Here is a 15788-nt window from a genome sequence, read left to right on the forward strand (position 1 = left end):
AATTGCCTTCTTTACACTCACTGTGTACCTAACTATAGAATACACTAATAAAGTTTAAATTAAATATAGAAAGATTAATGTTGAAATTCATTTACTTTATGCAAAAGTACATGGAAGAACTGTTTCATCAAAACACTAACATTGAATGTGTTTATTCTACATTAGTGATAAATTTCAGAAGTAAATATTTAGAGTAATAAACAACCTTGAATAATTTTCAAACTGTATATTAGATTATGGGTTAAATAGTATGGGTTGAATTTCTTACCCATACTTAAATGTACTCAATCCAAATATTGGCTAATAAATATAATTGCAAGAAAATTTGCAGTATAAGTAGTTAATTATGCTTAATTGATATTCTAATAAAAATATGGAATTAGCCAATATTTTTGTATTTCCCTTAATTAATGGATTGAATATTTTTCCATTTTAGTTGGTTGACCCATGTTAGAATATTTTCTAATTTTTCTTGAAAATTTAAAATCAAGTCAACATCACAAAATATTTGAATAACTTATACTTAAAAACATATCAAATTTGCATACTAAAATTTAAACCATTGGAGAAAAAGTAGGATAAACAGATTATTATCTGCAGAAAATTATCTTGCATTTGACGTATGATATTTGAAATCCACGAAGAAATATTAATAGCTGTTAGCATCCTTTACAATGCTTTTTGTTCATAAATTTATGGAATTGCCAAATAAATAATACCAAATTTCTTTGCCAAAGTATTTATTATAAAATACAGGAAATTTCATCTGTCTGGTATACTAAATTAATTATTTCAAATAAATGTTGGGAACAATTAAACTTGATATTCTGTAACATTTGTTGCATTGCCATCTTGAAATTATCTATACCTTGTTCTATTTTGCATTACACAGTGGATGAGTCTTTTACAACAAATACAATTAAAAAGATCATTTTACTCACATAAATTATTCCTGACATAAGAGCTTAGAAGTGGCTACAGTCACTTTTTTATAGAATAATTGTCATTTTTCCTATATTGGCAAGAAAATGAAATATATGCTTGAAAATATAGAATAAAAACAAAAAGAAGTCTTCAGTAGAATTATACATAATTGTTAAGAAAATTATTGAATAGTTATAAGTATGGATACATTTTGTCAGTTCAGTATTATTCTATATGTAGTTAATAAGATCATTTTCTAGCTAGTTAGAAGGTGATGATCAACACTTTTAATAGTTTTTTGCATTGCTTTTTTTAATGACAAATAGTTTGGTTACCGTCTTTTATCTTGAGTGGATGGGGAAACCAAATGAGATACATATTGTTTAATCTACTTTTGTCCTCATTAGCAAAATGATACTTCGTCTCATCTATATTTTTAAAGATGTTTTCCAATGATAATCAAATTTTTGTTATATTTTATTTCTGCAGATTTTCCCTTCAAATAAATTAATTAAATTATAATAGATCAATTTTATGTTTTCAAAATTGAGTTAGATGCATTTCATTTTATTTAATATTTTTCTTAGAACAAAACTGTTTTCAAAATAGGGGTGTCATAGATGTTACACATGTTTATGAACATTTTATTATTATACTATCCTCCTTTGCATGTCTCAGTACATTTCTTCTTAAGCTGCAATAATAGCCAATATACATGTGGGCTCGTAAAAATTGTGCATTATGGCCAAAAGGACATGGTGCTTTTAAAAATGAACTCTCAAACACAACTGACTTCTCTCTTTTAGCTTTATATAAATGTTTTTGGTGGTTAAGTAACTTTTATTCCTGCATTCCAAGGATAAGTGAATTAAAAAATTTGTTTTCACACAATGTAGGCTTAATTTTATGTATTTAAGCTGTTTACTGCTTCACAATACCACTTGAGCCAGAATAAACGTTGTATTTTAAAACTTTATGGAACTAATTTATAGTGCAGGGCAGGCAGAGACTTGATCTCATGACAGCAAAATTTTATGTTTCCTTTTCAGCAATACTGCCTAACACAATAATATCAGACCAGCAAATCTTAAATATAAGTTAAGCTAACATGATCCATTGCCTTATAAAGCTGGAGTACCCTGTGGAGTCCTGCTGAATATGCCAAGTGATTTTTCAAAATTTAATCAGTCTAAATGTCAGATAAAGGTGCTTTTGCTGTCATTCTTTAAAACTGGGGCAAAAATCCCAAATGTGCCTACAAGTTCTAGAGAAAGCCTTTTCTTAATACTTGCATTAAATAAACAACATCCTTTCTAATCACCGTTTATTCTGCTAGCCACAGTAAATAAAACATATAATAATACCATAAGGTAAATTTAAGACAAATAGTTATTTTTTAAAGATAAAAATATAGGCATCTCCCTAGCAAAACCCAAATTTCTTATAACCATCAGGTCAATTTGAATTTCTCTTTTAGTCATTCCTTGCTAAACAGGCAGATATTTGGCAGCTTTAGAAATACATACTTTATTATTATCAGAACAATTATTATTTTAAAAATGTTTTTTCTAGTTACTCCAAAGTTGTTTTTCTTAATTGTCAATTTGCTTGGATAAACAATATTATCGTACAAGCAAATATGCATGTAATGGTAGTCGTGTTCTGAAAACACTAAATTATTTGTTAAATCATCTGTAGATAATTTAAATCTTTGCGTCTCATAAATATCAGCTACATTTTACATATAGAGTTCTAAAGGCAAATTATGCTTTCAGAATTTTTCATATAATTTGTGTTTTAAAAACTATTATCAGAGAACTTATGAGCATAAATAATAAAAACCCAACCATCACATCAAAAATAATAATAATTGACCAATTTGAAAAGCATAATTATTTCATTCAATAACCATGTATAAAAGTGTAAAATTGGTTGCTTAAATTATTTGCCAGTAATTATGCATGTATATCAACTATTTATTACCTAAGCTAATAATGTAGACTATTAAAGTTTTCATATATATGACCACTTTTTAGAAGTAACATATGTAATTGACTTTATTGAAGTATAATTTGTATGCAATAATAAAACGTCTACTTCAAATGTAAAGTTTAATGAGTTTTCACAAATGTCTATATCCATGTATTTACCAATCTGATCAAAATATATAATAATTCCTTGGATAAGGAAAAATATATTTTGACCTATATTCTAATTATTGAGATTAGTCTCCATTGTAAATTTGACAACATTGAAGAGGAGACTTGTTTGTCTTTCACCTAGATTCTATTTGTATAGTATTGTAGAACACTAATAATGGATCTGTAATAAAGGGGTTTGATTCTATTTCCTTTGACCTGGCTTATGAACTAGATGGACCAGGACAATTCCTTGAACCTCTGTGAACCTCAGTGTTTATATTCTTTATGTTATGATAATAATACCCTATCTGTAAAGGGTTTTCATGAGAAATAAGATATTTTTAAATAACTAAAAATATACATCAGTATACAAATATATATTGTTTAGTATAATTATTAATTCAGAAACAATACATACCTATCTCCTCACACAATTTTCTTACAATAAGCTTTTGCCTTCTGCTTTTCTATTTACTTCTGGAAATATAGGACAAGTATATAATAGGTCAGTAAGACCCAGAAGTGGCATACTAGTTTCAAATAAACACAGCAATAAATGTGACCTAAGAGCCTTTCTGGAATCAAAATAGTGGTAGATAAGTCCTTGTTTCTGCCCTCTGGACAAAGGCTAAGAAAAGCTTGTTAATTACAGCTATTCTAGAGCCTGACCCTCAGTTGACTAATTCTGTAAGTTAAGCTGACCTTTTGAAGGAGATGTACATAATGGTTCCTATTTGAAAATGTCTCTGAAATAATAATTATATGGAGTGGTGAAAATCATGGTGACTTACTTAGAATGAAGTAAGAAAATCGTGACAAATTAGACAGAAAACTTTACTTCAGTTTAGACATTTACTAGAAAATACACAGAAAGAACACTAGAAGTGGTTAGGAATACCTTCCACCAGGTAAGGGAGCATAGTGGGAGGTCATTAAGTCTGCCCCCCATTATGCCCAGGTGTTAGAGAATGTAGAATATTCTTGCTCACCCACAGTATTATAATGCTATTTTCTGACATGGTGCAATTTTAGAGAGCTGGTACTACTCAAAATGGTACAGCATGGATCCAACACTCACTTCATAATTGCTAAATCGTTTTTTTCAACTGGCACTCCAAATGTTTTGATGCTACTGAAAAGAAGGGTGATTACATTGGGCAGTAACATGCCTTTCCTGCTCAGTTGTTATTTGGCAAAGTAACTTTACTATTTGCAGCAGGCTTTGAAAGGCCAGGAAATTTTCCATTGTGTCAAAATTGTAAAGCACAGAAAAAAATTGAGACATGAAAATATTTATTTCCAAAATATAAAATGTATTACCAATTAGGGACTGTTTTTTAATATATATTTCAGCCACACATTACTTAAATCCCAGTTAAAAACTGATATTGTGAAAGAGAGTGAAAATACTATTATTTTTATTAGGTCCTTTGAAAATGAGGCCAAAATTTCTCAGAGCTTGGGCTTTTGATGTCATTCTGGGCTTGTAAGAAACTCTGCTTTTACTACTTCATAGCCTCTATTTCTGTTCACTGATTTGCCTACCCATCAGGTCCTTTACACAGGTTTTCATTTGGTGCTCACTAGGTAAGAATGGAGATGGAGCCTCTCCATAGAGAAGAAAAAGGAGGGAGAAAGGCTAGATTTTCAGTAAAGCCAATTTTTTTCCTACAAGTTTTTATTTTGAGATATAGTAATGATATAAAATAGAAACTTTAAAAAAATTGAGATTGAAGTTTCTTTTATGGGAAAAATTGAATCTGCTATTATAGCACTGGGAATTATCCAGTATAGAAGGAGAAGGTGAAAGAAATAAAGAAAATAAAATGGGTACTAACATAAACAAAGTCTTGGAGTAGGTGATTACAGAAGTCAGAGTATTATAAAAATACCCGTTTATTCACAGAAGGATTATCTCTTAAAGAAAGATTGCTAATGATTTGAAGTTATAGTCCAGAGATTCTAGTATAGAAAATTTATATGTAGCTAAAATATATGCATTCTAGGCAGTTCTGAAGTCATTCATCTCAAGATTAAATGTAGGCTTGGAGGTAATGAAGAACTTCTTCAAGGGCACTTTTAGTCGGCAGCTCAATCAAATATGGCAATTTTGGAAAAGCAGTAATTCACGAGAAGCGTTAAGAGTTAATGGGCAGGAGATAAGAACCTTGAGGTAACTGGCTTCTACAGAGACTGAATTGATTGTGGTAAGCAGCATGAAGTTATGGGAGTCTTCTTATTTTCTTGTGCTATAGTATATAGAAAGTTTGGTCTATTAGTTATAGATATTTATTCCATTCGCCCAGCAAGTTTTTCAATTGCCCTTTACCCATGCCGTTCCTTATATGCTCTAAAAACCCTTGCAACTCATCTGAAATAATCAGTTCGAGAAGACTGTAAAATTACCTGTTAAAGAATGTCAAACACGGGTCTATGAGAGCAACTATAGAAATTATGGTGCTGTCTCATGTTAACCACATCTCAGAATTTAAATTGTGTGGTGTCTATGACCTAAACAATGATCTATTCTCTGTAGGAAACTACTTGACTTCCATTTGATGAGCAATCCTAAAATTGGCTTTTTATTCCTATAATTACATAGGAAACACTCTACCCACTTTATATGTCAAAGTCTTGACTTAATGTAATTAAGGATAAGGACAAGAAGCTTTTATACGAGAGAAAAGGTAGTGAAATACAGAATGTCTTCCATAGCATACGTTTACTAAATTTTGGCTTTTTCAGAAGTATGAGTGGAGTACAGATGGGTGTATAGAATTGTAAATCTCTCTCAATCATGCACAAACACACAAACACATATGGACACCAAAATACGATTTACACATCTGTTTAGAACAAGACATTCTTTATTGAGAGATCACAACTTCATTGAAAACTTCAAAAATATTTCATCCACCTTTGCATTACCAGGCCATGGGTAGTTCTTGGTATTTACTAAGGTGGTTATCAATAAGTGTTTATTCTTTAAAATAAAATAGTTACCATTTCAAAACTCCAATCCCAACATAAAATATTTAAGGCCATGGAATAAAATAAGGTCTTTCAAAATAGCTTTTCAGCAGTGATTTTATCAAAATTTGAATCTCTTGATTTCACAATGCCCTTTCATGTTGAGGTTTAAATAAATTTACACATATAAATAATTTATATAAAGAAATTAGTATAAAACTTGACATGTAATAGACATTGAAAGAAAGTTACTTTTTCTTGTTTCTTCTCTATTTTGGATTATATAACCAGAAATTTACATGAAAACCCTAAAATATTAGGATTTTTTTTCCGTGAAAAAGCAGCTTAGTCATAGAATGTGTAGTTTGTGAAGTAACCAGTAGAAAATAACATCAACCTATGAAAACAGAATAGCCTCATTTTCTAGTAATCTTAGTGTGGTTATTCAGTGAATCAAGTTAAAAACACCATTAATCTCACAAAATAGATATTTCAATCTAGCTTTAGCTGTGGGAATACTGCAAGCAAAACAAATAGGAAACAATTAAAGAACATTTGTATGTTAACTGATCATCTTGAATGGCTTTTTCAAAGTCAGTTTAATTGACTATTGCAGTGCTTAAAGGGAGTAATTAAAATAAAGAGTGAGAATTGCAAATCTTTAATTATCTTCTGATAATAATGATTTCAGTCTTGTGTAATCTTGAGTAGGTAACATTTTATTTAGATTGATTTCCTTTAAACAATCTTCACCACGTCTGCCTTTAAAAAATACTGAAGCAGCTTTTCTTTTTTCTCAAAGGCGCACTATGCAGAATTCACTTATCAATGCAAGATTTTAACCTATAAAGCACTATGATTAAAAATACTAATAATTATATAAATGTGTGAGGTTTTCTTCACATGTGATAAACCATACAAATTACTTGGACAATTTTCTTCCTTTGATAGTTACATAAAATACAAACCTTAAAATTTTTAAATTGTATAAATTTAATGTGCACAACACGATGTTTTGATATATTAATACCTATGTGTAGTAAGTGATTACTACAACCAAATTAACATATCCATCATTTCACAGTTGTCCTTCTGTCTCTTTCTTTTCTTTTTTTATTTGATGAACATAACTGAAATATACTTTATTAGGAAATATTCCTTATACTTCTCACGATGAACACTTAGCTTTCTTCCATATCTTGCCTATTGTGAATAATGCTACAATAAACATAGAAGTACAGATATCTTTGCCGGGTAATGATTTTATTTCCTTTGGATATAAGCAAAGAGAAATTACTGGAAATTTCCATAGTGTCTGCACCAATTTCCATTTTCACACACCAGGCACAAGAGTTCCTTCTTTCTCACATCCTTGCCAACACTCTCTTGCCTTTTTGGTAATAGCCATCCTAACAGGTGTGAGGGGATATCTTCTTGTGGTTTTGATTTGCATTTTCCTGATGATTAGTGATGGTGAGCATCTGTTCATATACCTGTGGGCTATTTACGTATTTGGGAGGTCCTATGTCTCTTTGAGTCCTCAGCCTATTTTTTCACTGGGTCATTTAAAAAAGGGTCATTTAAAAAAATTTGACTATAAAATTGTGGGAGTTCCTTATAGACTTTGAATATTAATCCCTTATCTTATATGTGGTTCACAAATACTTTTTTTTCCAATCCACAGTCTGCCTTCTAGTTTTGCTGGTTGGTTCCTGTGCTGTGCTGAGCATTTTAATTTTATGTATTCCCACTTGTTTATTTTTGTGTTTGTGGTTTATCATTGTGGTGTTCTATCAAAAAAAATCATTGCCAAGTTGAATGTCAAGGAGTTTTCCTCTATATTTTCTTTTGGAGTTTTATGATTTCAGATTTTACATTTAGGTCTTTAACACATTAGTTTGTTTTGAATATAGTGTAATGTAACAGCCTAATTTCATTATTTTGCATGTGGATATTCCGTTTTCCATACACCATTTATTGAAGAGACTATCGTTTTCCCACTGTGCATTATTGAGGCACTTGTCAAAAATAAATTAAATGCTCATGCTTAGATTTATTTTTTGGTTTTTCTCTATTCCACTGAACTATGTATCTGTTCTTATGCCAGCATCATACTGTCTGAATTACTATAGCTTTGAGGTAGATTTTGAAATCAGGTAATATGATGTCTCCAGTTTTGTTTATTTTGTTCAAGAATGTTTTGGCTGCTCAGGGTCTTCTGTGTTTTCAAAAAATGTTTAGAATTTTTTTCTATTTCTATTAATAATATCATTGAAATTTTGATGGGGATTGTGTTGAATCTGCAGATTGCTTTAGGGAGTATAGATATTTCAACAAGATTGGTTCTTCCAATTCATGAATATGGGATATCTTTCCATTTTTTTGTGTTTAATTTCTTTCATCAATCTCAGTGTATAGATCTTTCACCTCTTTGGTTAAAATGTATTCTGAAGTATTTTATTTTATTGTGTAGTTATTGCCAATAAGATTGTATTATTGATTTATTTTTTGAATAGTCCATTGTTGGAGTATTCTACTGGTTTCTGTGTGTTGATATTGTATCCTGAAATTTTACTGAATTTATTTATTCGTTCTACAGTTTTTGGTGGGGTCTTCAGGGTTTCTATATGTACAATCATGCCATCTGCAAACAGAGACAATTCCACTTCTTCCTTTTCAATGTGGATGCCTTCTATTTCTTTCTGTTGCATAACTATTCTGACTAGGACTTCCAGTACTATGACGAATAGAAGTCGTGAGAGTGGGTATGATTATTTTGTTCTTCATCTTAGAAGAAAAGCTCTCAACTTTTCACCATTCAGTATAATGTTAGTGGTGGGCTTTTGTTCTGTTGAGGTATATTCCTTCTCTTCCTAATTTGTTGAGAGTTTTTAATTATGAAAGTATGTTGGGTTTTGTAAAAATGCTTTCTCTGTATCCATGGTGGTGATCATATGCTTTATTTCCTCGCTTCATTCTGTAAAAGCTTTTCTTTGATGGAATTTTTAAATTATTATTATTATTTATTATTTATTATTTATTATTTTTATTTTTTTGAGACGGAGTCTCGCTCTGTGGCCCAGGCTGGAGTGCAGTGGCGCGATCTCAGCTCACTGCAAGCTCCGCCTCCCAGGTTCACGCCATTCTCCAGCCTCAGCCTCCCAAGTCGCTGGGACTACAGGCGCCCGCCAGCACGCCTGGCTAATTTTTTGTGTTTTTAGTAGAGATGGGGTTTCACTGTGTTAGCCAGGATGGTCTCGATCTCCTGACCTTGTGATCCGCCCACCTCAGCCTCCCAAAGTGCTGGGATTACAGGCGTGAGCCACCATGCCCAGCCAATATTTTTAATATTAATTCAATTTCTTTACTCATTATTGGTGTGTTCATTCTTTTATTTCTTCATGAAGTGATAATGGCAGATTGTTTCTAGAATGCTTTTTTTAAATTTTGTCTAGATTATCTAATTTGTTGCTGTGTAGTTGTTCATTGTTCCTTTTAATTCTTTTTATTTCTGTGGTCTCAGTTGTAATATGTCTTCTTTCGTTTCTGATTTTATTTGAATCTTTTCTCTTTTTTCTTAGTCTAGCTAAATGTTTGTTGATTTTGTTTATCTGTCCAAAATAACAATTCTTCTTCAGAAGAATCTCACTGAAGTTTGGTCAACTATAGAGAGTCTTTGTCGCCATCTGAAATATTTTTCTATATGATGCATATTAAAGATCAAAATGTACTTTTTTCCCCAAAGGATATCCACTTTCCCAGAATCATTTCTTTAAAAAACTATTAATTTTTTAATGCACTGAGTGTCACCCTTGTCACAAATCAAATTACTCTACCTGTTGGACTATTTCTGGACATTGTTTTCAATTCTATATTTTCTTATAGTTAAATAATTGTACCTTTAAATTAAGTGTTAATATAGTTAGTGAAAATCTTCTGGAGTTCATTTTTTAAGGGTTACTTAGCTTTTCTTTCTGCTTTGTATTTTACTATAAATTTTAAAATATGCTTACAAATTTTGACCTGAAACTCTCTTATAATTTGTGTTGGAATTACCTTGAATTCTTACATAAATTAGACAAAATATGTACATGGTCTAGTTTTTTTTTTAATTCATGGATAATTTACATTCTCTATTTACTTAGCTTTTAAAAATTTATTTCAGTAATTAATTGTAGTTTTCAGTGTTAAAAAATGTTTTGTTATATTTTCCCCAGTAAGTTTTGTCTTTGATGGCTTCATAGATTGTAGAATTATTTAAATTTTATACTAACTTATTTGTATTATATTGAAATTTTATTGATTTTTTTCAACATCTCACAATTAAATAATAGTTACTGGAAGACTTCAAATTTTCCTATTTCCACAAAAATCAAATCTGCAAATAATGTAATTTTTCATTTGTTTTTACATCCTTTATACCTTTTATTTCTTTCACTTGACTCGTTGTACCTGCATGGAAACCAAGTATAATATTGAAAAGAAAGGCAAACTTTTCTCAGTGTCAAATTTAGAAGGAAACTTTTAAGTGCCTCTCCATTTTATAGTAATGGATTATACAATGTTCAGCCACATTAAACTTTGAACCATGTTTCTGACTATCTCCTTTTCTCTATAGTTTCAGTCTCGAGTTGGCCAAAATATTAATTTATTTGAGATTAGGAGAGTAGAAGTGAAGCAGCAGCCATTTAATTTGAAATGTTGTCATAGTTAAATGTGGTAACATAAAGACACAAAGATGTCTGATGTTCCAGCTTGTCATCTCTCCTCTCTTTTGCACCTAGCTCCTCTTTCAGACAGCTTTATCTGTTGACCAATAAGAGGACCAGTAAGAGGCCTAAGCTCATCATTAAACAACATGTTGTGGCCTCACAGTAGCAAAACTTTTGTGTACACTTTTCTGCAGTCCCCTCTCCATGGCCCTTTGGTGGCTGGATGTATTTGATTTCTCATTTGGATTGTTTGTTGATCTCTCACTCTCTAATCTTCCAAATTCCTCTTTTAGTTAACCACTCCTCACCTTTCTCCATGATTGTTTAAGGTCTAGTTCCTTGTAGTAAATTACTTGTTCATAAATCATGGTGGTTTTGCCTCCTTGATTGAATTTTGGTTGATACAGTTATTCCTTTCAGGAGTGAGGTGCTGATGTTTCACAAATCTAAAATATGTCCATTAACTTTGGGGCCAGGCAGTGTTTGCAGGCTGGAAGCATAGCAAAGATACTATGAATAGAAGCTGAAATTATGAGTGAAGTATAGGAGGCTGCCAAATAAATTGCTAATGGAGGCTGGAGAAAAGATGCCATATAATATGAAATTGTGAAGTCTACTGTTACCTTGTGGAAGACTGAAAATGTACCCAATAAATTTGTTAATGTTGCTAAGGAGATTCTCAGACTGAGAGTTGAAAAGTTGTTTACTTATTTTAGCCACCTGTAGTAAGGTATACACAGAAAGAGCGAACTAAAAAGCAAATATTTTTGTTTCTAAATAGATTTTAGAGGAACTATAGAAGACACATGGATTATGTTCATCTAGCCAAATAATTTCAAAGTTAAAAATGGCCTCAGGACAATAACAAAATCCAGGGCATTGTCAGTATCTCCCATAACATAGTGGTGAAAATTAAATATATAATATACATGCATAAATATATAAGTTAAATATATATTCATGGCAACATGTTCTCTAGCCAAGACTATAGAGAAGCAGACAATATAAGACACTGTTGCTAAGAATGCAAACTGATACAAGCCTTCTGGAAGTAAATTTGACATAATCTTACAAAATTACATTTTTACTTAATTTTGACAGAGCAGTCCCATATCTATGTATTATCTGGAATGTTTTTCAGCAATATGAACATATATCTACCCCAGTTATTCATTATAGCGTTGTGCTATTGCAAAAATATTTGAAACAGCACAAATACTCATACGTGGAAGAGTAGACAAATCAAGTACGATAGAGACATACAATAGAATTATCTGCAACTATAAAATACAGCGAAAAAGCTCCCTACAAACTAACATGAAGTAAAGCCCACAATATATGTTTCAGTGAGAAAAGGAAAAAGCAAATAGAAGAGTACCAAAAGTGTATTACCTTTCATGCAAGAAAGAGGATATAGGAGCAACTGCATATATTTACTCATTTAGGAAATGAACAAAAAAGCAAACAAACAAATCAGAAGGAATTAGCAAAAGCTAATGCATTTGCCTATCTGCAGGGTGTGGGTGAGAATAAGTAAATGTAAATAGTAGAGAAAGCATTAGGGAGGAGTGATACTCTTCTGAATAAACCTTCCTATAAAGTCTTGACTTTCAGATCCATACTGATTCTTCACATACTGAAAAATATATAAATAATTTAAAATTATCAAACTGTGAATAAAACTGAAAATAGAGCTCAGGGAGTAATTAATAAGACTTACTGTATTACAAGTGAAAACAAGTTACACTTTAGCAGAAGGCTAATGTAAAGAATAATATTAATTAATTACGATTAAAATATTGTTGATTATATATTGGGATTCACTGTGGATAAAATAAATCATTGAAAAATATAGACATCAAACCATCAGTTGTACACTTTGAGTGTATATACAATTTTTGTCAATTATACCTCAATAAACCTGGAGAAAAATCATTCCACACATATGAATTGATTAGCAAAACATATATTTTGAATGAAAACTAAAACGCCGTCCCTTAAATATTTTTGACTCAATCTCAGCAGTACTTATCACAATACTTGAGTTTTTAAAGGATAACTATAAGAAAAAAATAAATAATTCATTATAAGAAAAACGAATAAAAATGTAAAACAAAGTTTTATTGGCTCAAATTAAAAATAATTTATAACACTGAAGAGAAGTTCTGTCGACTATTACAATACTGGAAACTCTGGTAGGATTACCAAGTTCAAACTACAGGCAGTGGCTTTAGTAAACATGGCACTTACAAAGATTGCAATTACCAGTTACAACTAGTAGGTAGCCAAATGGACAGGTATATTGAACTTCTACAGCTTTAGAAGGCGTGAACCACCTGAGACCTTGCTGGAGAAGTGATAAAACTGGATTTTACTACATAGAGATCTAGCTCACCAATTAATTTAATTACCATTTTGATTATTACACATACCTTTGATTATTCTTGCCCAAGCTGGGGAAACTGAAGAAGCAAGGATTTCAAATCATGAGACAACATTGTGGCTATTTTCTAATAAATCCAACTGCGTTTGGAGTGGAAAATGTTTTGTTTTGTTTTGTTTTGTTTTGTGTTTTTTGAGGCAGGGTCTCATTTTGTTGCCCTAGCTGGAGTACCAGCCTTGACTTTCCAGATCAAGTGACTCTCCTACTTCAACCTCCCTACTACAGGTGTGCACAGCTACACCAAATTAATTTTTTAAAATGTTTATTAGAGACAGAGTCTCACTATGTTGCCCAGGCTAGCAGTGTTCTCTTTACCTGTCTAGACTTTATTATTTAATTTAAATATGGGAGTCCAAAATTAAAAAATATATTTTTTTAATACTGAAACCCACTTTTTTAAAATTACAGTCAGATCACACCTCTCCTTTTACAGATAACATTCCTTGAAGGAAGACAGAACTATGCTACTCAGGAATAATGATGGACAAATGATATGGGTACATTAGAGTTGAACATTCCCAACTTGTTTCACTCTGACTAAACAGATCCAAGTTTCTAACTCAGATTTTTGTTTCTCTCCTTTTTAACCTTTGCCTTAGGATATGACTAAACACAATACAAACTGACTTTTCTTCCCACAAAAAAGTTCTAATATGGAGTCAGTAAAACTAACGGTTTTTACCATTGGCTCATTTGCTGTTTTGAATGTTAGTGTAGGGAATGAAAGAATGTTAGGACTTGAATTCCAAATGGAAAATTTACATAAAGTTACTTATATATCATGCATAGATAACTAAGTTAGTTTTCCAAGAATCCAAACACTACAAAATGTAATGTAATGTAATATTCTTTTTTGAAATTTTATTGTATCTAAATTGTAAAATCATTGTAATTCTCAGTCAATTCATTAAAAAGCACTTTACCTCCTCTCTGGCCAGAGCACTGGGTCTTCCCTATTTGTATGCAGTATCATATATACTGTGTTTTGAGTGAAATGTACTGACATAGTTTAAATGCTGACTATTTTCTCATTGTATCATTTTCTTTTTGGTGGATCCTTTGAGAAGTAAATTTAGCATTTTGATCTATTATTTGACAACAAACTTGATTCTTTTATTCAGTCTTATTGAAAACAATTACCTACATAAATTATAAACCTTCTATTACTTGTTTGTTAACATCTTACATTTTTTTTTACGTTTTGATTTAAACTCATGAGTTACTTTTTTTAGGCAACTAATCTTCAAACCAAAAAAGGAAGCATTCACCAGAAGATATGCCTTGAAGTAACTATTTGCCCTCTTATATCCAAGAAACCATTTGCCTCCTTTTGTCCAAGCAGATGTACCAGTTTCAATGCACCAGTCTTTAGTTCTACAGCAGATCTCCCTAGATGGCATCATCGATACACAAAAATTAGTTATTATCCCCCAAAGTCTTCAGCTATACAATTTTTGACTTGTTCCCTTTATCATTAATACATGACTTTAAATGTTTTGAGGACAGAGACCCTTTCTCTTTGTTCATTTTATTCCAAGGGTCTAGAGTGTCCCAGGTACATGATAAATACTAATTCAAGATGTATGAAATGCCTGGAAATAATTATAATTACATATGTCAAAATTTAGTTACTATATATTTAAAATATAGAAAAGACTATCTTGGCTAACCCGGTGAAACCCTGTCTCTACTAAAAATACAAAAAATTAGCCAGGTGTGGTGGCAAGCGCCTGTAGTCCCAGCTACTCGGGAGGCTGAGGCAGGAGAATCACTTGAACTCGGGAGGCAGAGGGTGCAGTGAGCCAAGACCGCACCATTGCACTCCAGCCTGGGAGACAGAGAGAGACTCCATCTCAAAAAATAATAATAATAATAAATTTAAAAAATATAGAAAATAAATATTCTAATTATTCTTAGTTAAATAATTTTGAATAATTTCTGCAATAAAGTTTTTCTAATAATGGAAGAAAAAAAACACAAGCATTAAATGATTCGAGACATGCTTATAATTTTATCTATTCAGCTGGGAATGTTTTCCTTAAAGAATTACACAATTTTGTTTAATTTTACTATTATCCAGGAATAATAGGAGAATTTTTAGGCATTTTATACATCTTTAATTACTACTAATTGTATACCTTAAACATCTTTGTCTCTTGGATTATATATAGTATTTCTGCTCTACCAAAACTTTCCAACCCAATTTTTTTTTTTTTTTTTTTTTTTTTTTTTGCTTTTCACACAGGGCCTTGCTCTGTCACACAGATGGGAGTGCAGTGGCGTGATCTCAGCTCACAATCTCCGCCTCCCAAGTTCCAGCAATTCTTGTTCCTCAGCCTCTAGAGCAGCTGGGATTACAAGGTATGCAACCACATGAAGTTAATTTTTGTACTTTTAGCACAGACGGGGTTTCATCATTTTGACTAGGCTGGGCTTGAACTCCTGACCTCAAGTGATCCACACGCCTTGGCCTCCCAAAGTGCTGAGATTACAGGCCTGAGTCTCTGCACTTGGCTCCAACCCAGATTTTTCAGGCTCCCCCAAGGATAATTCCTTTAAAGCACAAACTATTTTATGTCTGTTGATTAAAATTATTTT

The sequence above is a fragment of the Pan troglodytes genome, chromosome 1 (genome assembly GCF_028858775.2).
Source record: "Pan troglodytes isolate AG18354 chromosome 1, NHGRI_mPanTro3-v2.0_pri, whole genome shotgun sequence".
NCBI classification, from domain to species: Eukaryota; Metazoa; Chordata; class Mammalia; order Primates; family Hominidae; genus Pan; species Pan troglodytes.